Source organism: Harpegnathos saltator, unplaced genomic scaffold (assembly GCF_003227715.2).
Source record: "Harpegnathos saltator strain DR-91 unplaced genomic scaffold, Hsal_v8.6 scaffold283, whole genome shotgun sequence".
NCBI lineage: Eukaryota > Metazoa > Arthropoda > Insecta > Hymenoptera > Formicidae > Harpegnathos > Harpegnathos saltator.
The window spans coordinates 749738-777631 of NW_020230076.1; the positions used below are offsets into that span (position 1 = coordinate 749738).

General features: G+C 54.5%; 1 protein-coding gene across 12 annotated transcripts in view; it reads right to left on the reverse strand.

Moving 5' to 3' along the window:
* The window catches only part of heph (polypyrimidine tract-binding protein 1 heph), a 420294-nt gene that overhangs the window by 126855 nt on the left and 265545 nt on the right, over positions 1 to 27894 (reverse strand). The window lies entirely within an intron of this gene.

Below are 27894 nucleotides of genomic sequence, written 5' to 3' on the forward strand. Positions count from 1 at the left end.
TAACGAAGGGTCCGTAATTGCTCGGAGCGAGCGGCGGCGGCAGCCTCGCTCGCGCTCGATCAATCTCGAGATAACGCTCTATTTTCCCCACCGACGTACTTACTTAACCCTTCGTTACACCATCTTTTCATTCTATCGCCAAAGTTCTGCTCGCGCGTGCTCCGAGACACTCGGATGATTCGGGGAGGTCTCGCGCGGAAACGATTTTCCACGTCGCCGGGGTAACAGAGAGAAATATTTTCAGACGGACGGACGAACGAACGAACGAACGAACGAACGAACGCTCTACCGCGGAGTGGAGAAATCGAGGCGATCGACCTCTTTTCGCGACGAAACGACGCAAGACGGGACACACTTTGAAATCAACGACGGAAGCTGGAAGTGGTCCAATTGACCGTGCGTGTCATGGTATGCTTTTACCGTCCCCGGTGTCGCCGACTTGATCGTAAAGGCTGCTTTATAGTCTCGTCTTTGAGTCAAGTAAGGACAGCCGGTAGAGAAACTCATTTCCCGGAGAGCGCTGTTCTTCGGATGCGCGCTTAACTCCGAGCGCTATGAGCGCGACCTCCGAAATCCCCCCGTAAATCCTAAAACGTCCTAAAAGCCCCGCGAAGCGAACTTAATATCGCGCCTTGTTTAAAACCGAACACGCGACGCAAAGCGCCGCTTCAACGGGGCGCAGGGAACCAAGAGGAAGGAGAGAAAAACGAAGGAAGAAAGTCACGATACATATTCGTAACGATGTTTCGAAAGGATTCCCTCGGCGAAACCGAAAGCGGCAAAGAGAACCTTCCCGCCGGAATCCGCAAAAAGGCAAAAATCCGCACAAGTGATTTGCAAGCAGTTTCGGGGTCGCGCGGTTTTCGTCCGAGTGCGATGGAAACGGGGCCAGCAATTGCCCCCCCCCCCCCCCCGGTCGATCGACGATAAAACGGCACTTCTTCACGGGCGTTTTCCTCCCGGGATATATAACGGCAATTATATCGGCAGAAACGACGGACGGATTGCGGAAGCGGAAGGGACGTCGGTCGATTGTCCGGAAGGCGACGAAGATTGCCGTCGCCAGCGCGTTTCAGCCGAGCTGATTTTCGTCTTTTCTTGCCCATTCTCGTGCCCGTCGCGCGCGTCCTCCGAGCTCCGCCTCGTTTCAGGATGTCATCCCTGTGACTCGCCCTTCGACGAGGGTTCTATACGCCACCGCGCTGCTACCTCGCCCGTCGGCGAGCCCGTCGTTTCCAGGACGTCCGAAGGGCGAGCGGAAGGGCGCGGGGGGGGGGGGGGGGATTGACGACTCGCGCTCGATGATAATTAATATTTCACGGAATGTATCCGGCAGCGAGCGAGACGGACACCGAAGCGCCGAAAATTCGCAGAGCTCCGAAGAGCGGAGCTGCTTAAGCTCCAAGTCCCTAAGAAGCCCTTTCCCCCCGTTTAACATTAATATTCAATCGAACCCGCGCGAAGTACGCACATTCCGGCGGATTCGCGACTTGAGCCCCGATTCATTCCGATCAATTATTCCAGCCGCGCACTCTCGACCTTAACCAAACAACCCCTCGACTGACCCAGGCCACAATGTCGCGCTCGAGCGCGGTCGGTGTGAAAAAACCTCGCCGGTAGTTAAAACGTTAACGTCGTTTCAATTTCGGGGTCTTCGAGGAAGGCCCGTCTGCCCGGCCGCGCTCGCTCGGTTCATCTCTCCCCGTCGAATTCAACCCCTACACGCGAAAGTGCATACATCGAATTCGCTTCTCTCGATCCACCCCTTCGCGGCCTCGCGAGAGGGAGAGAGGGAGCCGGCAGCCTCAGTCGACCGCTGCGAGCGACGAAATTGGATTGTTATTCTATTTTCGAAAGCAATTTGCAAGTGTTATCAAAAGTTTTCGGGCCACGCCTGCCATTCTCCGCTTGCAGACTTCCTCCCCCGCTATACCCGGGGAGGTAACGCGCGAAGCATCCCCCTTTGCCCTCCTTTGCCCGGTTTTTCCTCGCTTATTTGTGCCGAGAACGCGCGACGTCGCGACGCGAGCTGACGCGACGGGATGCGAAGCGACGCGACGTGAGAGGGTACATCTGAATTTCGGATTTTTCTACGCATCTTGCGAGACGAGCGCGACGAGAGAATCCGTCGTACTAGCTAAGCTCCTTTCCGAAATTCCGGCGACGACGCGATTGGAGCTGCGCGCGCGTTTATTGGCCCTCCGGCTTGGCTTGGCGCAAGGCTGCTATTTTTACGGAATTTCGCGCGAACGCGACTAAGTCCGCATAGATAAGGAACTACGACGCTTTCTGCCACTGCACGCTCAACCTCGTAAATCCCGCACCTGTCCCCTTTTTATTCGAGGATTTATTCGTCCGTTAGAAGCAACCGGCGGATTATTAGTTAACGGTGAAACGACCAAATTCGGTCGTTCCCGTCGTTCTTGAAGTTATTGGGCGGAATCTGGCATTCTCGGCAGCTGAGTTTCTCGAGGGAAGAATTCCTCTTCGGATTTTTAACGCGCACACGCGGACACGCGACAGGCTGTCCGCTCTTTTCAGTCAACCTCGACGACAATCGGCAATCGATTCCGCCGTTGTCATCCCGCGCGCGTTTATTCACTTCCGCGGATAATCGAGGTCGACTTGTCTCGCCGAAAAAGGGGACACACCGTCGCAGTTATCCCCTCGCTAACTTAGAACTCGTCCGAGCGGCTTCGAAGTTCATTCGTTACCTCACACCTCGCGGGACAACAGACATTTCCATTTAATCCCGGGACACGTTTCCCACTTTATCGCGCGAGCCGTTTTATCTTCGGCTGACGATTGCGGGGATCAACAGATGGTCGTTCGAACTTCGATACTTTTTTCCAACTTTGTCGAAGGAGGGTGGCGTGCGCGCGTGCATCACCGCGCGAAACTTTCTCCTCATGGCGCCGCGCGACGAGAAACGGACAGAAAGAACGAGAAAGAGAGAGAGAGAGAGAGAGAGAGATAAAGCGGAGATCCCGTAATTAAAAACAATCCCTCTTATCCGTCGTCGCTCGCGTCGCGACGCAACGTACACATTCGCCGCGGGATATGAAGCTATTCTCGTGCCGCGCGCAACTCGCACGTAGTCGCGCCGCTTATTTCCCGAAGTTTGCCAAGTAATCTCGGACGGATCGCGCCCTCCGCAGGGATGCCGAGGAGAGCTCGACGGGAACCGCGTGTCGCCGGCAGGAGGAGGTTCGTCGTCGCACCTTCGAGTCAATGTGCACTCACGATCCCGTCCTTTTTCTCTCCCCTCCTCTCGGATCTTTATCTAACGTCTCTCACCGATCGAAAACCTCGCGATCCTCTCCGGCGATCTTTCGCTCTCGAGAGAGCAAATCGAATTTCCAGATTTAACGATCAACAAACGTTGCAACCGCCACCGGCTGTGACGGTCCCCTCCCGCCCCGTGCTTCTTCTCGTTGCCAAGCTCCGCATGGCGCGCGGCATCCACCCTCGTTCTTGCCAACCCTCGAGCGACGGACGGATGAGTTAAGTAATTCCATTGGACGACTCGGAAGGGTCCGACCGGTTTTCTCCCCGCGGCCCGGCGAGTTCCTAACTATGTCAGAACGTTTCCCCGACTTCCGAAGCTTGCGAGCCCGCGCGATTCGATTTTAATCATTCATCGCATCGCCACAAAGCGACCCCCCCCCCCCCACCGCGGCCACTCGGACTTGTCGACGAGCGAACGCGATACGTTTGCGCTCGTCCTCGTGGCTGTCGCGGTAGCGACAACAACGGACGATAATAAAGCACGTTTTTCCCCGCATTCGCCGGCCGGAAAGATAATTCACGCTCTAGATAAATCCGCCGCAGATTGCGACAGTGGCGAGACAATTAAGGCGCGATTTGCAAAAAGGGAACTCCCAGTAACGTAAAACACGACGCGACGCTAAGGGAAGAGGCGGTATCCCCGTCGGATCAAATTACGTTCCATTACGAGGGGGCGTGCTTCGTAGTCGGCGCAGCCCTCTCTCGTCGTTCCTCTCGATGGCGCACAAACAAATTATTTTTATAAGCTCCCCGACACACCCCGACGAGGCATCTTCGCTCGAGCGCGTTCGTCGCGAGAGAGAGAGAGAGAGAGAGAGAGAGAGAGAGAGAGAGAGAGACCGACGAGCGATCGATGCGTCAGTCGAGAAATCGCGCGAGCGCGAGCCTGACGAGAACGGAGATTTCCCAGTAGCCTCGAAAGAGCCCCGAAAAATCTATATCCGCCGCGGTGCGCACATTATTTTGCAAAAAATTGCCGGGCCACTCGGCGCACGGCGACACTCGACGAACGGGGCGAGGACGTACGAGCGCATCGGGCGGAGTGTAAATCAAATTCGAATGCCCCACGAATGCGTCGGTGTGTCGCACGAGCGAACGCACGCGCGAGATGAAATACGTAAACGCGCGAGATGAAATACCGCAAAGGAAGCGGGCGCCAGCAGCTCGCGACGGGAAATCCCCGCGGGTGCCGTTTTCAATGGTGTCCGGACCTGCCGTCCGGGTCTCTTTTTCTCTCTCTCTCTCTCTTCCCCCCTCCCCCTCCCTCCCTCTCTCTTCCTCTGTCCAACGCTCTGCTTCCCGCTGCTCCGCCAAAATCGAATCAATGGCATCGCGTGAGCTACGGAACTGCAGGCGAAGACAATTGGATTTTAATTCGATTCCTTTCCCGTTGTTTCGTCGTTGCGCTTTTCTTTCCCCCCGTCCGTCCGTCTGCCCGTTTCCCGTCCGTCCATCCGCCGAGAGAGCTCTCGCCCGGTATAAACCGGTGATGTGAGCGCGGGCGCGCGCGGTAGTTCCCGGGTTACAGAGTGCTCCCTATGATCTCGAATTTCTGGGCGCGAGATTGGATTACGGGTGCTCCTGGACGCTCGGCAAAGGACGGCGCTTTATTATTTAATCGATCGCGGAATTAAAACGGGATTCAATTACGACGTCGAGGTGGAACGACCGTGCCCCGTCGTCCCGGCCCCGTTTGTCCGTCCGCGATTATTCCCCGTTTTTGCGGCGATGATCCATCGGCGCGCGCGCGCAACGTCGAGCGGCGAATAAACCGAATTTAATCCGACGTACCAGCCGGACGTTTCTCCCGCGATTAAACGCGACGACTCGACGTCGCGTCCTCGGGATGTCGAAGACACAACGCTGCCGCGCTGGCCCCGCGGTCGACGCGTACGAGAGAAATTACGCGGGACGCGATTCGTCATTTTCGTCTTTTCCTCCTCTCTTCTTCTTCTTCTTCTTCTTCTTCTTCTTCCTCTTTTTTCGCCTCCTTCCTCCGCGCTTTCGCATATCGCGACGCATCTCGCACTATGTGCACCTTTTCTCGCTAATCCGGTCTCTCTTTGCTTGCCGCGGCGCTTAACCTCGTTCTCAGCCCCGGAGTCTTTTGATCCGCGCGCGTTCAACGCGCCACTGTTTTCAGAACCGTTTTCAGATTCGAACACACGCGCGCGCGTACGCGCACACATACGCCGGTCATTCGGAAACGGCACTGAAGGCAACGCGCGCGATTATCCGCGGAGCGTCGGAAGCCGCAGTGGCCGCAGTGGCCGTCGCCGCCGCGCTTGAACTAATATTTAAGCAGCGGCTTAAATCGGCAAATGTAGTCCCGGCGGTTAAACCGGCGCTGTTGCGAGCTCGCCCTGGTCGCGGATTAAGCCAATACCATCCACTTTCGAAATTAACTGAGAGCCGAAGTGTATTCCGCGCGCCGCGCCCGACACGAAATTCCGAGATCGCTCGCGACGGCGAGAGAGAGAGAGAGAGAGAGAGAGAGAGTGAGTGAGTGAGTGAATGAGAAAGAGCGCGTCTTGCGTTTTTCTCGCGCGTTGAATTCTCGCGGAAACGCGCCTCGTCACGCGCGAAACCTCCGGATTTATTCCCCGTTCACGTCCAGCGTTCGCGTCCACGGTAATCGCGAGCGACGGTAAATGCCGCGCGACTCGGCGTCGTCCTTTATAAATTAATCAGCCTGCGCGCGAGACGAAAGAACAACGCGCGATCGTCCACTAACGGACAGTATAAACCGGCGGCTAATTGCCCGCCAAATCGCCGGGGCCGCGCGCGTACTTTCGTACGCGACAGACACGACGAGACGTAACAAAAAAAAAAGGGAAAGAGAAAGAGGGGGCGGGGGCGAGAGCGAGAGAGAAAGGAAAAAAAGAGAAGGCCGGAAAAAAAGAATGGGGCGGTAGAAAATTGAGAAATAACGTTGCCCTCTATCTCCCTGAAAAACTCGACGACACTTCGCCAACTAACTTGATTTACGAAATTTCCATATTTATGCGGACGACCCCATCCACCCGGCCGCCCACTCGCCATCCATCCACCCGTGTTGTATATCCACCCGCGAACCCCTGCCCGGTGTATGAACTGCTCCTGCCTCCGCTCCACCACGGCCTCTCACTTCGCCCTCTCGCGCGCAGTTTCTCTCGTCGCGCTCGGAATCGCCTCGGGCCTCGAGAGAGAGAGAGAGAGAGAGAGAGAGAGAGAGAGAGAGAGAGAGAGAGAGAGAGACGGGGCTGCGAGAACTCTCCCGTCCATGATTAATTTAAACGCGCGAGCGCGAAAAAGCACTCCGATCCGCCGCGATCGCTTTTCGACGCTGCGCGGAATATCGAAGGGGGAAACGGTGCTCCTCCCATCCCGAAATTGCGTCGACGCGACCGCGAGAAGAAAGCAGAGACGAGCGGCGAGAGAGAGAGAGAGAGAGAGAAGTTGGCTCACGCGTCCAATTAACGACGGAAGCGTCCGGCATAATTCATGCCGACGCCGGATATCAGCGATAACCAACCGACGATAACCAAGCACGCGCGACACAAGACGGAAAAGGTCACGGAAGCGCCGCTCGGAACCGTCGCTCGGACGCGCTCCCAGTCGTTTCTTCATCCTCCGGCTGACTCCGGGCTGACCGCGAACGTGCCTCTGACGGAATGGAACCCCGAGCGAACCGCGGCGAAAGCCGCAATATTCTCACGTATCATAATAAGCGACGACGCGCGGCAAAATATTCCGCCGCTCCGGGAAATTCCACGAGCCAAACGTGCGCGCAGCCGGCCTTTGCTCTCGCGGCTGCGACGCCGCTATTCAATTTCAGCGCGGTTTTTCTCCGCGAGCGGGAAACAGAGGGAAAACACGAGTCGGATCGGGCTGATGCTCCCCCTCCCCCTGCCACTCCTCCTCGATAAATCTTCGCGCCTCTCGTCGCGTCGCGGCGTGGCGGTTCAGCCGACGGGAAAATCGCCGGTTCTCTCCGCGTTCTCTCTTAATCTCTCAATCATGCGGAAGCTTACGGGTCGTTCGCGTGAAATGGAGCGGCGGCGTTAGCGTAGAGCAGTCGATCCCTGCGGAGCTGCGTCCGGTAAACAAACTTTGCCGTCGGGCGGACTTGATCTCATTGCTCCGCTCGTTTCTATTTACCGCTTCACCTCGCTCCCGCGGATACATCTGTCTGTCGCCCCCGCCGTCGCCGTCGAAAAATCCCGTGGTTCTAATTCGAGAGCGGATGGAGGAGGCGCCTGACGACACGCGCGCGTCGACTTATCGGCCAGCACGCACACGTAGACACACACAAACACACACACAGAATCATGAGGTGATATATTATCCATCGTATTTGCGACGTACGTCGTATTTCAGCCGCGCGTTCTTATTTTTACAAACGTTAAATCGCAAGCGCACCTTCCGGGGCGAGAAAGCGAGAAAAAAGCGACTTTATACGCCCTGCCGTCGCCGTCGCCGTCGCCGTCGTCTCCGTTCCCATCTCTCGTGGACCTGTCTCGCGAAATTTCGCCGCGTCCATCCGCGAAAAAATATCGAATAGCGAGCTGCCGTGCACACACCGAGGGCTCCGGCGCGAGGGACGCCGGGATATATATGTATGCGAAGGGCGAAACGCCGACGCGGCCGTCGTCGTGCAGGCTCATTCAATATTTACCTGACCAGACCATTGAATATTCCCTCCTGGCGATACATTCGCGTAGTACGATGTAATGCCCGGTCGCCGTGGCGTGGTTGCCTGGTGAGCCCTGGGTATACAGGGTGTCGCCGCGTAGCGACCACCCTTGGCACTGTGCGTAAGTTACGTGCACGGTTGCAACGGCGAGGGGAGGGCGCGACACACACGGCGAGCCACGTGTGTGTGAGAGAGACTGAGAGACAGCCTCGTGTCCCGATTATCCTGCTCGGGAAACAAGATTCGAGGGAACCCTCGTGAATCGTAACGTCGCGGCGACGTGACGTGCGTCGGCATTTCTCTACGAGAGAGTCTTGTGGATGTTCCGAGGAAGATGCGGCGCACGTGGTGCGCCAACGCGCCAGCTTGTCACTGTGTGTCACTCTTCGGTGACGTGCGGCGGCCGTTCGCGGGTTACGCGAGGATTCGTCAAGATTAAGAAGAAAACGCTGGCACGTTTGGCAATGCTTGTAAAAAACACACGCAGCACGCTGAAATATTTATCACCCTCCCTGCACACGCACGAGGAGAAACGTGTTTTCCTCTCGATTTGACGAGAAAAACGCGTCCAACCGGCGACACCGCGTATATGCTGCGCGACAGGGCGAAAACCGCGCGAAGTACCGACCAGAGAGTCCACGATAGGGGCAGGGTTGCTTAGAGTAGGCAGGTAGTTGGTATCGAATTTTCACCCCATCTGAGAGCACTCGAATTAATATTGCACGTGATGCAACCGGTCGCGGATACACGGAAGGTCGCGGGTCATTCGCGCGCGCGCGCGCGCGCGGAACGAAAGTCGATCTCGTGAGAGATCTGCTTTTAACCGCATCAAACATGCATCGTCTTCGCGCACTCCTGCTGTTCCGCGCGGTGGTGACAAAATATCGGCGTCGATATTCGTTATCCTAAGCCGAACGATCTAATATACCGGGGTAAATTGCCGCGCGCAAATAGAATTCGCAAATTTCCCGCGAGTTTTCCGAGTCCGCGAGACTAATAAGGTTTCCCTCTTTCCTCCTCGGGCTTTGCAATTCGAAACTCTGACCGGGAATTGCGCCGTTTCGAGCGAACGAATAAACGAGGAACAAAAATGGGAAGAGACCGGCGTAATAAATGCGACAAGGGGAAAAAGGTGCCGCCGTCGTCGTCGGTCGATCATTTATTCGTAAATTATTTCAATTCGCCGCGTCGCGGAATTCCGGAAGATCCGCCCTCGCTCCTCCCGGACTGTTCGCGCTCTGAATAATTCCGGGGATCGACACTTCGCGCGTCTCGTATAATTAGGCGATTTCTAAGGAAGCCCGATACTCTCTCCGAGCGCATTGAAGACCCTGCGGACGCTACGTCGTGTAGACAGTAATAAAACCACGGCGGGGAACGTACGTCGGTTTAATTAGGACGCGACGGTAATATCGCGACGGAAATATCGCGGCAAGAAGAAATCGCCGAACGTAACCGCATGATCTTTACTCGTGTCGCAGTTAACCCACTTTCCAAGATCAATACGGTAACTTATTGTTACTAGGTTAGTGCGATACATTTTTCATTTCACACGTATTTAAAATATCGTGAATTTAAAATATCGCCCGTCCTTGCGTCCTTCTTTCTACTTTCCTCCCCCCGCGCCCACTCTTTCTTTCTCGTCGTTATTATTTTTTTATACGCTATCCATATTTCCGAGGACTTTGACGCCGAGGAGAGGCGGCCGAAATCAACCCGACCGTCGACAAGAGTCGGACACATCGGGACGCCGCGAATTTCAGCGGGTTTAGCGGACTGCGGCGAGAACACGTTATTTTCGGCGCGCAAGCTGACGTATCACTCCCCGTTCGAGAAAATACTCAGGCCAGCGGGAGGAGAGGAAGAGAGATCACGCGGAGGAGACGTCGAGTTTTCCAACAGCCGCCTGCCTCTCTCCTTCGGTCGAGCGGGGCGTATTAAAAGAAAAAAACAATTGCCCAACCTGAATCTAATCAGATGCCTATTCGCGATAGTGGATCTAGAAAGGCAATGACATGAAAATGCCGCGATCACGGGATAAAACGTCCGCCCCCTCCCTCCTACGTGAGTCGCGCGCGACTCGAATGAACGCGACGCGCGTCTTTTTTCCGCTCGGCCTCGAACGACGCTTAATAATGAGATGATTAACCGATACCCGATAGCGTAACGACGCGACCGGGCCGCCGCGCCGGCGTGATAATCAGCGGCCTCGTGCCATTGGAATTATTAACGCGAAAACTATCGAGCGGCAATTTGCGCGCGGCGCGAAAGTGGCGCGAACGCGCTCTCGCGCGCGCTCGAAAATGTATCAAAGAACGCGGCGCCGTTGCGTGCGCGCGGGGAACGTTACGGGCCGATGAGCCGACCGGCCGATAATTTTCACAATAATTGATTAATTAATTCGAGTCAATGGAGCCGGAATATGCTTGAATAAAGCCGCTAATAGATGTATCAATTAATAAAGCTGGCCGAGCACCGATAACTGTCCGCGCCAGGCATCTCGCTGTGCGACTCGGCGGCTCCTCGATGAGCGAACGAGAACGCCAAAGTCGAGCGGCGAACGACGAAAGGAGAATCCGGCTTATATTCTTAGACTCCACCCTCCCGCCGTCCCGCTACCGCTGCAGACCGCGCGTAGTAGGGGGGGGCCCACCTTAAGCGCGGGGGTAACTTCTTATTTCGCGTGGAAGTTTCATGCGTTATGAAACACGGTTATTTCGACGTGGGGCGCGAGCTCGCCGATAAGCGACTCTCGTTTCCAGCGTTTCGTCGGCGGCGGCGGGGGAAGGGGAGGGGGGGGGGGAAGAGCGGTGTATCGATTCTCCCGGCCGATCATTAAATATTGACGATGCAATTTGGCACCAGCCGAATGACGTAGCTCGCGAACGCACACGGGGGTATCCGCGCTCGGAATCGAAGTCGATTGAAAATCTATCGAATCAATTATTACCGCGTTGACCTTTCGGCTGCGTCCATTTTTTTCCCCACCGCGACTGGGCTCCGAGTAATGCAAAAAAAAAAAAGAAAAAGAAAAAAAAAAGAAAAAAAAGAGGAAAAACTTTTCAGCCGTACTTTTCAGACGTTATATATAATTTCCCGTCGGGCCGAGTATTATTCATATATCTCGTCTCTCTTCGCGCTCCGCTGCTATTTAATTATCGAACCCGCTGGGGACTCGCGTCGCGTTTCTCTGCCTGTGTTCCTGTTTGCCTCCTTCTCGGGCAAATTCGGAGCGAGCGACGATACACGCGCCATCGATCGCGGGGAAGAAAGCAAAAGGTGTATTCCGAAAAAAAAATTGAGAGAGAGACAGAAAGAGAGAGGGAGAGGAGAAGAATGCAAAAGCATCTCCACCAGCTTCTTCCTCGCGTTTCCTATTCGCGCTGTCCTTTCTTTTCTCTCTTTTGCCTCAGCCGACGGTTACACATCCGACCGCCACGGCAGGATTTATTCGGTGAGTTTTTCGCGTGGCACCTGCGCGCATCGAGTCGTGAAACTTGCACGACGTTGTTTCTCGCCCCGAAACTCCGCGCCGTCTCGTATCCCCTTTTTTCTCCTTCGTTTCCTCTCTGCGCGCTTCCTATCTACGCTCGTGTATTCTCACCCACCGGTCACGCTAATTCCACCGTTAATTGAATCGTTTCTTACACGTTCAATATCGTCGCCGATACTGTCGGCTGAAAACGGACTCTCTCTCTCTCTCTCTCTCTCTCGGGTCGCCTGGCACGTGCGGTGGTGATTCGAATGACCGCGAAGCGCGTTTCGCGAGAAGCGGAGTCACGGAAGCGCGAGACGAGCTGCGAGAGTCGAAATACGAAAATAAATAAGAAGAGAACAAGGCGGAAAAATAATGAGCGAGGATTACAGAGCGAAAATTTGAGATTCTCGGTCGAATCCGTGCCGTATCACACACGTTTCGGCGACTAAGTGATCTCACGTGGCACCGGCATTTTCGGGTTAATACCGGAAAGCGCGCTTTTCATCGCTCGCGTGACAAAGGCGAAGTAACGTAAGTTTTAAAGTTCACCGCGCGACAACTTGAAAACGCAGTTTCCGCCCCGTCGACGTTTGATGCGCGATATCCAGTGCATCGCGGAAACAGCATTCGACGCGACATGTCGTTTCACCCCGAGAGCGATGTCGCTTCAGCCGCTCGAAGCCCCGGGAACGCGACCGCGACGCGGTCCCATTCTACCTACCGCGTCTTACGATTCGCGAACGATGTGCCGATTGATCGCTCGGTGAGGTAAACATTGGCTGCGTTCAGCAGAACAAAGTGATCAGTGAGCGCTCGGTGATTATTGTCTGTAACTGGAGCATTCTTTCAGATTCTTCATAGACCCACCAGTTTTTACCAATCAGGAGCGAGAATCACTAAGCGCTCACTGATCACTTTGTTCTACTGAACGCAGCCATTGTCGTTGAACGTCGGCGATCTCGAGTGTTGCAACGTTACCATCAGGCCTGTTCAACATATTAATCGACATAAATCGGCAATCTAAAACACAGAATCTCTCTCGAAGCGCCTCGCCATAACGCCACACGATCGCGATAATCCCGAGGACGAAGGACGGAAACGATGACGCAATGACGTCGACGACACCCCCCCCCCTTTGTTTCTGTTGCGTCCGAGCTATGCACGCGCGCGTTACATGTCCTCGTATGGTGTTCAATATTTACGGCGATATAATTTTCCCTCGAGCAGCGCCTCACTCTCTCTCTCTCTCTCTCTCTCTCTCTCTCTTTCTCTCTCCCCCTCTCACCCTCTGTCTTTCCTCCCTTTCTCTCGGTCAATCGTTCGCTCTTGTTCGCTCATTCGCTGTCTTTCCCTCGCCCTTTCTTATCTCAGGCAACCCGCGCGGTTGCACGTAGGTGGTGCATATAAATTTCGGGATGACAGCAAGATGGATGAAGGACAGGCGGAAAGAGACCGGCGGCAGCAATTTAAGGTGGTAGTCAGACGGACAATTTAAATTTTTCGCCGGCCACGCTCTCTCGCGCGTCTCTCCAGGGTGCAATTACTCGCGAGGTCGGAGGAAGGACGGAAGGGCAGAGGGTGCTGCCAGGCGGAAGGACTGCAAAGACGGAAGGGTAGTGAGGAAGGAAAGAACGAAAAAGGCAGAGGAAGAACGAGAGAGAGAGAGAGAGAGAGAGAGAGAGAGAGAGAGAGAGAGAGAGAGAGAGAGAGGAAGAAAGAGAGAAAGAGAGGAAACGAGCGAGTGCGATGCGAGTAATTGCAGCGGGCATAATTATCTCGCTACGTTCGACGAGATCTGCGCGAGGCGCGCCGTAAAGCGAGCTTTACACGCGCTGCAAGAATATTCTTCCCTCCTTACGTCGCGCCGAACGCTACGGGCCACAGGGGACGGCGTAAAAAAAAACATCCGGCCGTAAAAAAATTACTGTGACAATTTTCAAAGAAACGCGAGATAAAATATGGAAAGCGAAGGAGGAAGGGAAGAAAAAAAGAGAGATACTCGCCGGCTCTTTGTACTCTTTCGCCTCGGCGCCGCGTCATTTCCGCAAAATAAACCGTCGATTCGGAAATTATGCGCCCGATTGGCGATACAATGCGCACCGGCCGTGATTTCCTCCGCGGGCGCGGGTGCCGAAAACGGCCGAGTGTTAATCGGGGGAGAACGGCCGCAATATAAATGTTAACCTCAGTGATTGGACGCGGTTGTTTTGATCAGCGTTTAGCGCGTTTCGCGCTCGACCCGACGAGAAACGCTCGTTGCCAAGCGTGAATGGGACACGTCAGGGCTATTGACGAAATAGTTGGTCAGTGGCGAGGCGCTAACACGTAGCCGACTGGCTGGCTGCCCGGCGCCATCGACGTGCCGATGACGCGCGTTTCTGTTCCGCCGCGCGAAATCCCGCCGACGTTGCGCCGAGGCTCGGCCGATCGATTTCGGAAGGTGGAGATCCGCTGTTATTTACTCTGTGACACTGCGCGGCCTCCTCCTACATCCTAGCGCGAACGAACGCAAGCGCGCTTGCGAACGGAAGCGCGAGATATCTGATCGCGCAAAGGAAGAAGAACCGCACGGAGAGATGTCGAGTTTTCGTCTCCGGTCGATCGCGTCTTAAGGGAAAGAAACGCGAGGGAAACAGGGGGGAAGGGAAACGCTGCGCAAGGAAGAAAGAGAGAAGCGCGCCTCTCTCCGCTCCGCACCGCGATTATTTAAGTCGACCTTATCGAAGGTTTATCGCGGCGCTTCTGATAGGTCTGCCCCATAATCCACCGCTCCGTTTCTAGCTGGGGAAACCCATTAAGGTAGCAGTTGCAACACGGCGAACAAAACGAGAAGGCGCGAAAAAGAGAGAAGAACTAGTCTCTCTTACTCTCTCTCTCTCTCTCTCTCTCTCTCTATCTCTCTCTCTCTCTCTCTCTCTCTCTCTCTCTCTCTCTCTCTCTCTCTCTCTCTCTCTTTCTCTCTCCCTCTTGCGCGCTCCCTCGCCGGAGTGATTAATGTGAATGGATGAAGAAACGAAAAAACAGAAGATGGCGAACGAAGGACTGGCGGGAGAGGGAGGGGGGATGATGGAGAAAAGAAACAACAAATCCGACGCGAGAAGTGCAGAGCCCCGGCCGTTGATTCCCCCCTCCCCCCCGATCCCCTCCTCCTCCGCAAACGGGCATTACGTCGGCGCTCGACGAAAATCCGCGTTTCGTTAAAATCGTTGGGACCGCGGGCGAGCGGCGCGCTTAATTGCGAGCCGACTTAAATGCGGCGGTGCGCTCTCGCTCTCGAAGGAGTCGCGGGGAAACTCGCGCGCCCGTTAGTCACGAGACAACGATTTACGCGGGCTCGACGCGACGGGGACGGCGGCAAAGGCAAAGGCGAGGACAAAGAGGACGGGAGGAAAAAGGAGAAGCGACCGCTCGGCGAAGCTCCGCGGCGGTGCGTTTCCGCGCGTGCGACGACAATAGCGATAGATTCGCGCGATATATCCGGTGTCGTCCGCGACCGGTTATTGTCGATTACCGTTAATGATAATCCGCGAATCCCGCTCGCCCGTCATCCTCCTGGCCGGCTTCGCGGAGCGCGCGGCGCTCGTTACATAATTAACGACGAATTTTCATGCCATGAATATGAAGCACGGCTAATGAGCGCATTAATATTTCCTACCAATGTGTCCCTCCTCCCATTCTCCGCCGCTCCCATCCTGCCGCGTCAGGATCGGAGGACATCACTGTGTGAATTCCCGGCTTTTGCATACGGCATGCACGCGCGCACGCGCACATAGAAGCGCGTCCGCGGGCGGAACTCCAGTTCAGAACGAGAAATCGCGTCCGAAGAATGCCCCCTTCCCCCCCGCCGCCGTCCTTAACCCGAGAGGGCAGGCGGCCGTGAACCGCGTGTTTATTATCCCGGATCGGGTGATTACCGGGGGGATTCTTCAACGCGCGCGATGAATTCCGCGCCGGCGACCGCGCGGAACTTCATCCCGCGAGCGGGCGCGCAATTAACCGAGCGCAACGGCGGACGGACTATCGCGCCGGTAAATTTTATTATACACGCCCGAATATGTGCGCTTGTGCGTGTTTGTGCGTACGGATAAACGCCAATTAATCGCGGGGATTTAATTAATTTAATGTAACGCGCGCACATGAGCGAGCGAACGGGAGCGAGGGTGCGAACGCCATCGTGCGGAAATAAACGGACGCGTAGGATTATATCGCGCGCGCGCTTCGCACGTTGTCCCCCCCCCACCCCCCTCTCTCCACATCACGTTATAATCTCTTGATTATCTTTATTCTTCGATAATAATATTCTCTCACCTCGGGATGTATTTCACGCTCGCAGCAGCGGGAACCAAGGGTGAGGAGAACGAGCGAGGGCGGAAAACAAGAGAGAAAGAGAGAGGGGAGAGGAGAGAGAGGCCAAGTTTCTCCGACGTATTATCTGCCACGGATAATCTGCTGTACGAACGTGCACAATCCGCGTTGCGTTTTCTTCGGAGGGCATTACCATAGTAATTCGAACTGACCTACGTGCGAGAGCCGCGTTAAATCGCGCCGCTCTATCAAGCCGCCTCGTTCTCCCCGTCATGTCGAAATTAATTCCGCGTGGCCGATTAAAGATTCGCGCCGGCTGCAAGGTCGACGATCGCCCGCGGTCGACACGAGACGACGGCGACGAACGCGGCGGAGAAGCGCGTAATGCGCGAGCGATGAGACGTCGAGTGAAATGGTGGCTCTGAAAAGGTTCTGACTCAATGTCGGACTCTGTCTGTCGTTGTTGATTTTCAACTTGATTTCGAGCCAACTAAATTATCCCAAATCGAAACAATTTCTGTCTGTAATGACAGCTGAGAAAGGACAAGATTTCTTCAAACCAGCGGTACATTACATGTCTGTGAAGATGCTTCGAGACCCATCAGGCCCTTTTGCACTCACCTAATAAAAACACACGGCAGTTATCCGCTCGAACATTGTTCTAACGCTTTGGAAATGTTTAAATGCCGCCCTGAATCTTGTGGGACGACGCCTCCGACGAGCTGTCGCCTGCTTTTTACACCGATTAAATTATGGCGCCCGGCTCCCCAGAGGCTCGCGGAGGCGGGGCACTTAAACGGAGGAGGGGCGACGAGAGAAACCTGCTCTCTTCCTTTTTAATTAATGACGGAGAGTGATATATTTATTTCCTCAGCGAGGCCTAATCCCAACAAAGTTACCGATTATAATCGTGAAAAAGTTGCGCGCCGAGCGCCTGAGGAAACTCAGAAAGCTTTCGAACACGTTCCGAAGCCTAGCGATATTCCCGGCTGATAACGAGCGTTCAAGAAAAAACGCACATACGCGCGTCGCGAGAAATCATCACAGGCGAGGTCGAAATCGCGACGTCGCCCGCAGTGGCGCGGCAACAAGTGTGCGACGCAAAGAATCAAGAGCACCGATGTCGAGAAGAGAGAGAGAGAGAGAGAGAGAGAGAGAGAGAGAGAGAGAGAGATTTACGAGCGATTTGTAAAATACCACAGTGGCGCGGGACTTATGTACATCATGGTGATTGAAGAGAAACGAGAATGCCTAACTGGCAGCTGTAATGGGATCGGGAAGACGAATGAAGCCGAACTGGGGGATACTTCAAACCAGATCGGATAAACAGGAGTGGCAATCCGTTGAGGGTGAATCGATCGCCCGTAACGCGCGCGCTCGGAGCCGTATTTATACGTCACGAATATCGGAATCGGAACAGAGACGATTATTAGAGATGCGCGCGAGGGAAATTGCCGAATATCCAAGATTGCGCGATCCGCTTCCTTGCGATAAAGTTAATACTAGCTTATCGAGATCGAACACCTCGCTCTCCCTCTCTTTCTCTCTGTCCTTCTGCTCTTATCAGACGCGCCTGCTCGGCATTCCAATGTGTTTCCGCGTGTATCCGCGTACATTTTTGTGTCCTCGAGTTCTTCTGCCTGTCCCCCCCCCCCTCACCACCTCTATCATTGTCCCCTTATCTGGAGAAGCTATAATACCGGGTGGCCTCGTTCGCGCGCGGAGTCTATAGTTACATTAGCCAGAAACTGAGCGTTGTACGGTTATCTTTTTGGGGCAGCACCTCGCGCGCGCCGCGCCTGGCGCGCGAGTGAATGCCGGAGGAATCGAGGCGGAACGGGAGGAAACAAGATTGGGACGCTCGTCTGCCGTCGGGAGTATCCTTCGCGACGGCGGGCGGCGACTGTGAATCAGGACGACGGCTTCCAAAGCGCGTCGATAAGTACTTGGCGCGGACAGCGCTTGCTCGGCGAGCGGAGCCGGTAAATTAATCGAACTCCACACGCCGTTATTCTCGCGATCTCAAATATCGCGGAGCGGCGCGCCGCGCGAACGAGAGACACGGAAGTCGGCAGGCGAATTCCCAGCGAGGGGGCGAGATATATCGAATTCCTCCGAAAATAAGATCTTCCCGCGCGCGGATTCTCGCTCGCGCGCGAGCAACGGGCGGCGCGTTCTTCCTCGGCGGACGAGCGGAATCTATCTCGTCCCGGCTTATGGAAGGGTCGGAGGTTGATTTTAAGGGAATAAAGGTCGCCGTGCTCGCGCCGATCGCTTTCCAAGCCGGAGCTAAAGTGCTCAGTGGCGAACAATGGCGGTGGGGCGCGACGGAGGGGCGAACGGAGAGGAGGGAGAGACAGCACGCCCCGGCGCAAAATAACTTTTATCTTCCTCGGATGATAAATACCTTCCGCGCGACGGCGAAAGTACGGGGCGTTTTAAGGGGTGTCCGGTGACCCTTCTGTCGACTCGAGCAGCCCCTCTTTAAATGGAGTAGAACTCGAGCCCTCGAATCTGATCCGCGATCTTGCGCAATCTGCCGCGCGGAGAATCGCGGCAGGAGCGGTGATCCTCTGTTGGTAGGACGCAGGATGTTCGATAATTGGAAATATAATCGATAAATAAACGCGCGGTCGCTCGTTTTCGCGGGGAAACGATTCTCGCGCCGGATAATCTTTTTTCTTCCCCTCTCCCTTCGACTAATTCCATCATTCATGGTAAAAAGAAAAAAAAAAAAGGAAAAAAAAAGAAAAAAACGTCCTCGCGCGAGAAAAACACACGGACGCGCCACCGGTATCGCCTCGTTCAGGAGGAGAATATTTTTACCGCGTTTTATCGTGGGTCTCTCTCGATCGCTCGAGTTTGATATTCGCTTCTCATTTGTACACCGCTGCTTTTTCTCACACACATATCCCTCCCGCTCGCCCTCCGTCTTTCTCCGGCTACGCTCGCGGCTCACCTCACATAATATCCTCGCGAGCGCTAAGCTCCAACTTTAATAATTAATATTGTTTCCCGCCTCCCGCCTGCCAGTCTATAAGGGTTGCAAATACTGCCGTGCGATAAAAGATTTATCGCCGCAAACGGAGCGCGCACGCGTGCGCGGTCTAAGCCTCATTACCAATCGGCCGCAAAAATGAATTTTGCACGAGGCGCTTAGAAGTTTCTGTTAACGAACTACGGCCGAGCGGATACAGCGGGGGAAACCGCACTTTAAACGGACTTCCGCGCTTAATATAATAATAACGCAATGGCGAAGCGTCGCGACGGCGTGCGCCGACGGAGACCGGCTTTTATCTCCCCGCGAGGTATTTATGTATGCGCAGCAGCCGTTAATTAGACATCTCACTCGGCCGTGCCGCCGGCGAAATCGCGGTAGCCACTTGGACGAATCCGCGATTTCGCGGGGACGCTCGACGCGCGATCGATATTCCGAGCGACGGCGACACACCATCGGGAAATTACCAAAGGCCAACGACGAGATACGAATTCTGCGAGCGACCCTTAGGGTTGTTAACAAACCGCGCCCGTCCGGCCGCTCATCCATCCTCTCTCTTCGCACATCCGTCTGTATCTCTTTCCGTCCCTGTGTACGTTTGCGTGTCTATCGGCCCCTCGATTCCTCCCGTCAACGAGGACACCGACGTACGACACCGCGTCCGGGGTCCTCGGGGACCGGCTCCAAGTCCTATTTCATTGGACTTTGCCGGGAGTTCGGGGTCCCGAGTTTCTGATGACTCGCGAAACTCCTCTAGACGCCCATAAACGGATATATTTATTACCCGGCCCTTCTGGAACTCGTTCCTTTGGCCGGCCACTCGATTTACTAAATGAGGCTGGAAGTGGATTGCCCGCCGTGACGTCATCACCGTGCTTCTGATCCTCTTTGAAACGAGAGCGAGAGAGAGAGAGAGAGAGAGCGCGCCCGTGTTTTTTCTGCTTCTTTGCCCACGCTTGCACACGGACGACGCGGATCAGCCGTCGTGGACGCGCGAATAAATTTAGTACGCTTCCCTGCGCGTCGCTGAAACCCCCGCCCCCGTAATTGACGCTCTCGCTCGGAAGAAATTGAATGCGTCCTCTCGCGGGTGCGATAACAAATCTTTTACTACAAATACTCGCTACATCCGTAGATGCGAATCTTACGCTTGAGCGCGCCGTTATACACTGCAAACTGAAGTGTGTGTTACAATAATATGCTTGAAGCGTGTCAAAGTATGTCTCCACTTTAGACACACAAAATCAGCAAATTAAATTAACATATATATGTATGTTAAAAGAACATATTTATGTATGTGTGTTAATGGTTAGGTGTATTAAAATAACACACTTTCAGTGTGTTATGAAAGTATATTAAAATAAGATATCTCAAATGTGTTACGAAGGTATATAAAAGTAACACACCTCACAGGTGTGTTGTGAAGGTGAATATTGAGCAACATTGCAAATCCAAGTGTGTTATTTTGAAATGCGCAAGCGTGTAAATGAATGAATCTTTTTTACACATCTCTTCCACTTTAAGTCACGCGTTATTTAACATATTACGTTTGAGCATATAATAACGAATAATATATAATTAATGATTTAGTCTGTAGTAATATGAAAGCAAGTTATTATCACATGAATTTGTTCAATAGATACAATATCTTTTTGAAGGCGAGTAATCGCCGATTTTGTCGATTTGTGTTTTTCTCACATGTATTTTTTTTAATACACATATGTTCATTTAATACGTGTTCATTTAAAACGTGTGTTAGCAAAATTAGTAATGTGTTAACACATTACTAGTGTGTTATCCCATACATCATCCAAGTGCCATCTCAGTGTATCTCGATTATCATTCTGCGTCTAAATAACACACTCTACGTGTGTCACGGGATTGTTGAGGAAAAGTAACACGTTTCTGTAGTGTGTTACAGACAAGTATGTCATTAAAACACACTTTTGTCACAGAGAATGAATTATTTCGACGCACTTAGTGCCTTAGCGCCAGCTGATGTGTCAAAATAACACACTAACACTCAATTTTAACACCGATGATGTTCCGATGATGCCTAGTTTTACAGTGTACCGAGCCTACGCCGTGTCACGCGTCTCTGTTCCACCGTGAGATGACGAGGGGGCGAGGGGGCGAGGAGAAGGAGGAGGAGGAGGAGGAGGAGGAGGAGGACGCGAAGAGGAGAAGCGCGCGAGGCGCGGCTCGGGGAGAAAGACACACGCTGAAAAGAGCAGATCGGGAAATCGACGGCTGGCGCGGGCGGGGTCAGGGCGAGATGTGTGCCCGGGTTCCATGCGCGGGGCTTATCCTTTTCCAGGCGATTTACGTGCGAAGTTCGCGTGGAAGGAAGCGAATCGTTTATCACGCGGAGAGCTAATAGATAACACGGCGGTTACGTGTTCGAGCGGCTCGATCGGCGCTCCCGGCCGCCCTCGCCTACCCACCCCACCCCGGCGCGCCCCGCCGTCCGCCGCCCCGGCCTGCCGTAACACTGCCGCAGAAATTCACTTTATCGGTCTCGATCGGCGCGCAGTTCCACGCAGTTCGACCCCTGAAATCTGAGATTCCGCCGGAACTGCGCGAGATCCAGTATACCGCGGATATGCGCGATTTCTTCGCAACCGTCCTTTTCGGGGAGCCGGTCCCGAGAATGTCGCGACTGGCGTTGCGGCGGAAATTGGATCGTCCCGCGGACGAGCAGAGTGCGAATCGGATTAGAATAAAACGAGACTCGGTGTCCTTAAGAAATGTTACGACGATGCCCGCGGGGGCGCCCCGGCCAAGCTCCAAGCTCGGGGAGTCGAAGGATTTCGACTGTGTGCAAAGATGTGCGCGTCGAGACGAACGGAAATTGAGACGCGACTTTTACCTCGTGACTCTCGGCACGTCGGCACTGAGCCTACCGCGCGTCTGGGGGAAATTATGCGCGAGATGGCTGGCGCTGCTGATCCTCGCCTCGCGGGGAACCTCGTTTCACCCCGACACCGTCAGCGGCCTCACGCAGCCTCACGCGCGTCCGGACAAGCGGCGGGATCCGCCGCGTGCGCGCGGTCGGATTTTACGACGCGGAAGTGCGGCGCGTCGTGAAGGGCCGACTTTACGCAACGACCGTTTTATGACACCCTTCTTGCGACAATATCCCATTTACGGAGCGCCCAAGTCGCGCTGGCGGTTGTCGCTGGCGAAGAGCAACACGACGCGCGCACGTCGCGCTTCCCTTCTTTCTTTCGCGCCCTCAGCCGGCGCGCGAAGCGTTTTCCGTTTTTCGTGCTCGCGCTCTCGCAATTAATGCGACGCACTCCCGAAGCCGGCTGCCGTTTCTTTCACGTGAGCGGAATTCATGGAACTTCAACAGGGAACGACGTCAATTGTCCTGTGCGCGAGGGAGGTTAAGGAGCGCTTTTCTCCACCGCGGAGGATCCGTCTCGCTGAAGCACTCGATCCGACGCGTCACGCAAGATTTGCGACTCGCGAGAGCGCGCGTCCCGCACCACTGTCATTAATACGACAGACGAGTAATGATTAATGACTAATAGTTAATTTGCGTTACAAAGGGCAAAACGGTAAACGCGCATTACGCGTGTGTCACGTTATCTATGGAATCTACGATGAATCGCGAGCCGTTAGGGTTTGCGTTACAAAGGCGAGTGCTCGTTTCGGTGACGCGAAACGCGCGCGCGCGCGCGCGCATGTCAGATCAGCTTTCCCGAATGAAAAGTACCCGGCGACAAACCATAAATCACAGGCTATTTATTTGCGAGAGTAAGAGAGAGAGAGAGAGAGAGAGAGAGAGAGAGAGAGAGAGAGAGAGAAAGCGAAAAGCGGATTACCCGTCGCGGGCATAGAAAAAAGTGGAACAAACTCGGATTGAACGACCCCTTCGAATTTCCTGCTCGATAATGAAAAACGCGAATCGACGAGCGGCTTGAACGAATGTAACGGGTGTAATAACGCGTGGCCACGTGATTTCGCGAGAAAAAGCGATCGCGAGCCGCGATGGTGGTGTATCGAACGAAGGGAGAGGAGAAAGCCGGGAGCGAGGTATTTTCACGCGCCACAGGCATGGTAAATGAATCGTGCCGCTGGAAAGATCGAGTCACCTTCGACCGGCTGAGTGAGACGCGAAAAAGATTCGGAATGTCGCGCACGGGGTAGAAAGGTCAACGGGAAAATCAGTCCCGGGGTTGAACCGTCGTTTCACCGCGAGTTCGGGAAATGCTGCTGTGCCGAGTGACGGTGCCTGCTTCTCGCTCTCTCTCTCTCTCTCTCTCTCTCTCTCTCTCTCTCTCTCTCACTCTCTCTCTCTGCACGTTTCACCATTTCTCCTATGCTGTTAGCCCGGGCGCATCCGACATTTCGCAACGCGAGTGGCATTTTCGCGAATCGCGCGGGCTCTATTTTCACGGCGACGACGCAACGACGACGTGTTCGTCAGCCGAACGTTCAGCTCGCTCGTTCAATGGCAGCGGCAGTCAACACGCGAGTGAGAGTAATCTATCACGTAACGTGAGCGGGCGTTTTGCAATGTCCCGACAGCTGCGGCAAACTACGTACGCCGTGAAATATCTGTCTCTCGGCATGGGAAAACGCGTCAGAGCTGCTGAGACTAGAGCTAAACCAGAGTTCCTCAAGCGAGGCTTGGGACACTGGCTGATCCGCGACGGAGAAGAAGCGAATGATGACGCGAGAGAGAAGTTAGAGGCTATTTTGTCATTTCAGTAGTAATAGCTTCTCTCTCTCTCTCTCACTTCCACTCGATTCTTTATCATCACACACAGCGGATCGGCGAATCGCATTGGTTAAGGATTGCGACCAGCGACGATCAACTCTTGCCTGAGAAATTCTAGTTACGGCGAAAAAGAAGAGCCGCGAAACTCGCGGGACGCTCGCAGACTCGAGCGCACGCATTAGATAGAGACGTTATTGGTCGGACGAGCCGGATTGGTTGGAAATGGTAGATTGCTACTTGCAGCGCGTCTTCTCTTTCCTCGGCAGATACGTTCCAGTGACGTTTTTATTCTAATCACACAAGGTGTCGTAATAAAAATAATATCTCGCTGGAGAGCTCGTTACAATCGCGTAGCTATGCATGAAAGAACTGACAAAATTACCGTACCGTCGCGACGCGCCCCCTTGAAGCTGCTCACTCGCTGGAAATAGCGGCTTGGTTACAGGCCTCTGAGTCATAAGTGTCAAGCCAAGGATTAGCCCCGGAGAAACGTTTTCGTACACGTCACGTCCTCGGAAATTCGCCGGCCAGGAAATCGCGAGGGCGAGAAACCGCCGAGCTACGTGCACGTACGGCGCTTTGATGTTCCTGGCGGAATAACGTAAGCTCGCGACACAAAGGCGCGAGAGAGAGAGAGAGAGAGAGAGAGAGAGAGAGAGAGAGAGAGAGAGAGAGAGAGAGAGAGAGAGAGAGAGAGAGAGAGAGAGAGAGAGAGAGAGAGAGAGAGAGAGAGAGAGAGAGAGAGAGAGAGAGAGAGAGAGAGAGAGAGGAGGAGGACGGCAGGGGGCGAAGGACTCGGCCTCACAAGGAACAACGCTTCGCGAAGAAGCGTTCTCGCGCAGGAAATCGCTCGCGAACGAGAGAAGCGCACGCGCACGCTCTCTAACCGCGGCATGTGGCGATGGCAGATACAAATTTTCGGGGCTATCGCTTAAATATTTCGCAGCGCGCTCAAATTGCGAGCGAGGTGCGTCGCTGTCAGCCGGAAACATTAACCCGCATTATCTCGGGCCGCAGGAGTTTGCGTTTGAACGAACATTATCATTAATAATGCGTATCGAACAATAATTCGCGCCGACACGTCGGATTTCAATAAGGTGTTACAGTCCCTTGTTGCGTTACGCGACGTTGGAGATCACCGCCTTCATCTACAATTAAGCACGCGGGGACGCGGGAGCGACCACGCGCGCGTCTGCTGAAAGATGAAGTGGATCAAGACGTTCCCCGTCGGGCGTGTTAAACGGCGACGCTTTTGACGCGTCTGAGTTATTTGTCGAGATTCGAGATTTTTAGCGTTTGTATAATTTATACGATATTATTTATCAGTCCACTCATTACCACGGCATTTGCATGTATCTAGGAAAAAATTCCCTTTCCTTCTTTCGAGGTAGAAAAAACAAGAGATCCCGACTTTTCCGACGACGACGACGACGACGACGACGACGACGACGACGACGGAAGTAAAGCAACGCTCGGGACTCGGAATTTCTGGTAATGAGATGGCAAAGAGGGTCGCCCGTAACGGGGAAATAAATGCTAATGGTCAGCTTGTGCGGCGCGCATGTCGGGGAACATGTCGCGCTCTAACGATAGCTGGAGGCTCGCGCTCGTTGATAAGAACAGCGCGCGCTCTGCCGTGCTCGGCTTTACGCGCGAAATAAAGATAAGCGACGCGATGCGTCTCGGCGGCCGCTCGTCGCCGTTACCGTTTTCTCTCTCCGCCTATAAGCGCGGCTCGTGAGTTCGCAGCATTGCATTTTGAAACAATCGCGATCGTTAAGGGAACGCGGCGCTAAATGTACCGTGCGCGCAATGATACGTCGCGAAACCATCTGGAACGAGAGAGATGGATCTTCCTTCCCCCCCTCGCTAACCCTTTATGCTTCTCCATCGCATTCTGCTGGCTTTTATTAGCGTGTAACTTCCAGATTACGGCGCCGCGCGCGTGTTACCCGCTTCGTCATCCGCGCTTCTCTCCGGCCGGTCTTTCTTTTCTTTTCATAAATCGACCCACGCCGAGAAAATTGATTAGTTCGCGTAAAAACCACACGGTTGCGACACAGAGAACCGTGCGCGCACAAGCCTCTTACGATCGCGCAAACAGCGGCGCTCGTCGGCGGCGTCGAAACTGCGCGTAATCGATATGCGGTTAATAACAAATTCAGTCGCAACGCTCAGCAAAATAAAAGCCAGCCAGTGAGCGAGCGATCGAGCGTGAGCGCGTTTACTTTTCGCGATGAAAAGTACCGCGCGAAACATTCCCTCTCCCCCCACACCGAGCGCCCCCTTTTCACTCTTTCTCGATGACGGTAGTATTTTCGCGCTCGTCCCCGCGGAACGTTCCGCGGCGCGCAAATATTGCCGCGATCCTTCATCCGCTCGGCGCGCGACGTTTACGCGCGTTCGAAGGCAAACAGATCGAGCGGGGCAAAGCGGGATTAGATTTCCGACGTCGCGTGGCCTCGATTCTCCCTCTCTCTCTCTCTCTCTCTCCTTCTCTCTCTCTCTCTCTCTTTCTCTTCTGCCGCAATCGAGGAGCACCTTAGGGCCAGTCGGTGCTTTCGCAGCGTGAATTCTCCTGCCGGCGCTGAGCCGGCGTCTTGTTCGACGCGCGCGAGTCGTCCTTTCAAGCGCCGCTGCGCGCACCCTTGCGTGCACTCCCTTGCGACATCGTCACCGACCAGTCTGACGATATACAAATACATTCGTCACTGTCGCGCTGCGGCAGTCTTATTTTACAGTCGCAAAGACGACCAGCCGCCAGGTGAAGGAGGAGGCAAACAGAAGAGCGATCGAAGCGGGCTCGATCGAGGCTTTGCCGACGGGAGCGTTGCGTTATCATATCCTCCCCTCTCGGTTTTCCTCTCCTTCCTGCCATCTTGGCTTCGTAGTCGTTGTCGAAACGCGTGAGCGGTCATGTAGCGACGCGCGATTTCTCCCGCGCTGTAAATCGCTTCGTGGAGCAATAACGAGCACCGGGGAACAACTTACGCAAGATCGCTGCGCGGTCGATGCGACGACGCGACGTTGGCTCCCCCCTCTCTCTCTCTCTCTCTCTCTCTCTCTCTCTCTCTCTCTCTCTCTCTCTTTTTTTCGTCGGTCGCGCTTGAAAATGCATAGAGAGAGAGAGAGAGAGAGAGAGAGAGAGTGGGAGCTTAACGAGATTTTTCCGGGGTCTCTTCTTTTATCCTCGTTCAGCGCTCAGCCCCGCCGCCGCCCGTCGCTGCCGGCTGTCCCGGGGCCGACGCGAGACGGAAACAGAGCTCCAGCCGAAAATGTAGATGCGCGCTCGCGTTCTCCGTGAAAGTTTCATTCATTAAGCCATCGTGCGTTCTTTGATCAACGTCGCGCGCGCGCCTCGCGCGAGATGGAAAACGCGCGCGCGCGCGCGCGGGGGCGTACCGGAGTCGGCTTAATAAAGGCTGGTATTGACGCATTAGATCAGTTTAATGCGCCGGCCGTGTATGAGAGACGGAAAACACGGCGGGGCGCCGGCTAACCGGCGTTGCCGCGTTGTTGCTGCGCAATACGCAAAACATCGACGCCAATATTTGTTATTGCGTTAAAATGATTGATTCGCGTCGTGTGATTATACGTCCGGCCGGAATTGCCATCTATGTTTAATGCGCCAAAGAGGCGCGCACGCACGCACGCACGCACGCACGCACGCACGCACGCACGCACGCAACCGGATCCCCCCACGTCAAATTTACAAAATTACGAAATTCGCATCGGCCACAGGAGCTATGACTCCATGATTTCATAAAGTGAAATGCGCACATGCAGCAGCGGCGTATATATCATGATAATTAACACCGTAAACGGAAAATTGCAAGAATAATAGCAGAGAAAGAGAAAGAGAGATAAATAGAATGAGAGAACGAAGGGGGCGGGGGAGGGAAAGAGCGAGAGGGAGGGGGGGCGGGAGACTCCGCGGCCGAGGTGGTGATCGGATACGAGGGAATGTGATACGTATAATTGCTGCCCGCGCGTGCACGCGCGCGCGTATCGCCAGCAGACCGAAATAAAATCCAACGTAGCAAGCCGCGTCGCGCGTATTCCATCTTCTTATTCCTCCCGCGCGCACGATCTCCAACGTTTACCGTGAAAGATTTCCAGAGAGAAATAATACGAAATTAACGCGGCGGGAAACGAGCTAAATTCCCTCGTAATTTTTGCCGGAGCAGCAAGATTATAGGAGTAAAGCTCGCGCATATTAAACCGAATGCCGCCGCACCGAGCGCGCGCGCGCGCGCGCGCGCCGGCAGCAGCCCGCCCGGCCGGGCGGAAGTCGAGATGTATCGTGACGTTAATTAAGACGGATGTGTGCCTGCGAGATATTAGGACCTCTTCCCATATCCTTTACGAGCTACATCGTTTCCCGGGGAAAGAGCCTTTCGGAGCCGAACGCGGCGACGGTG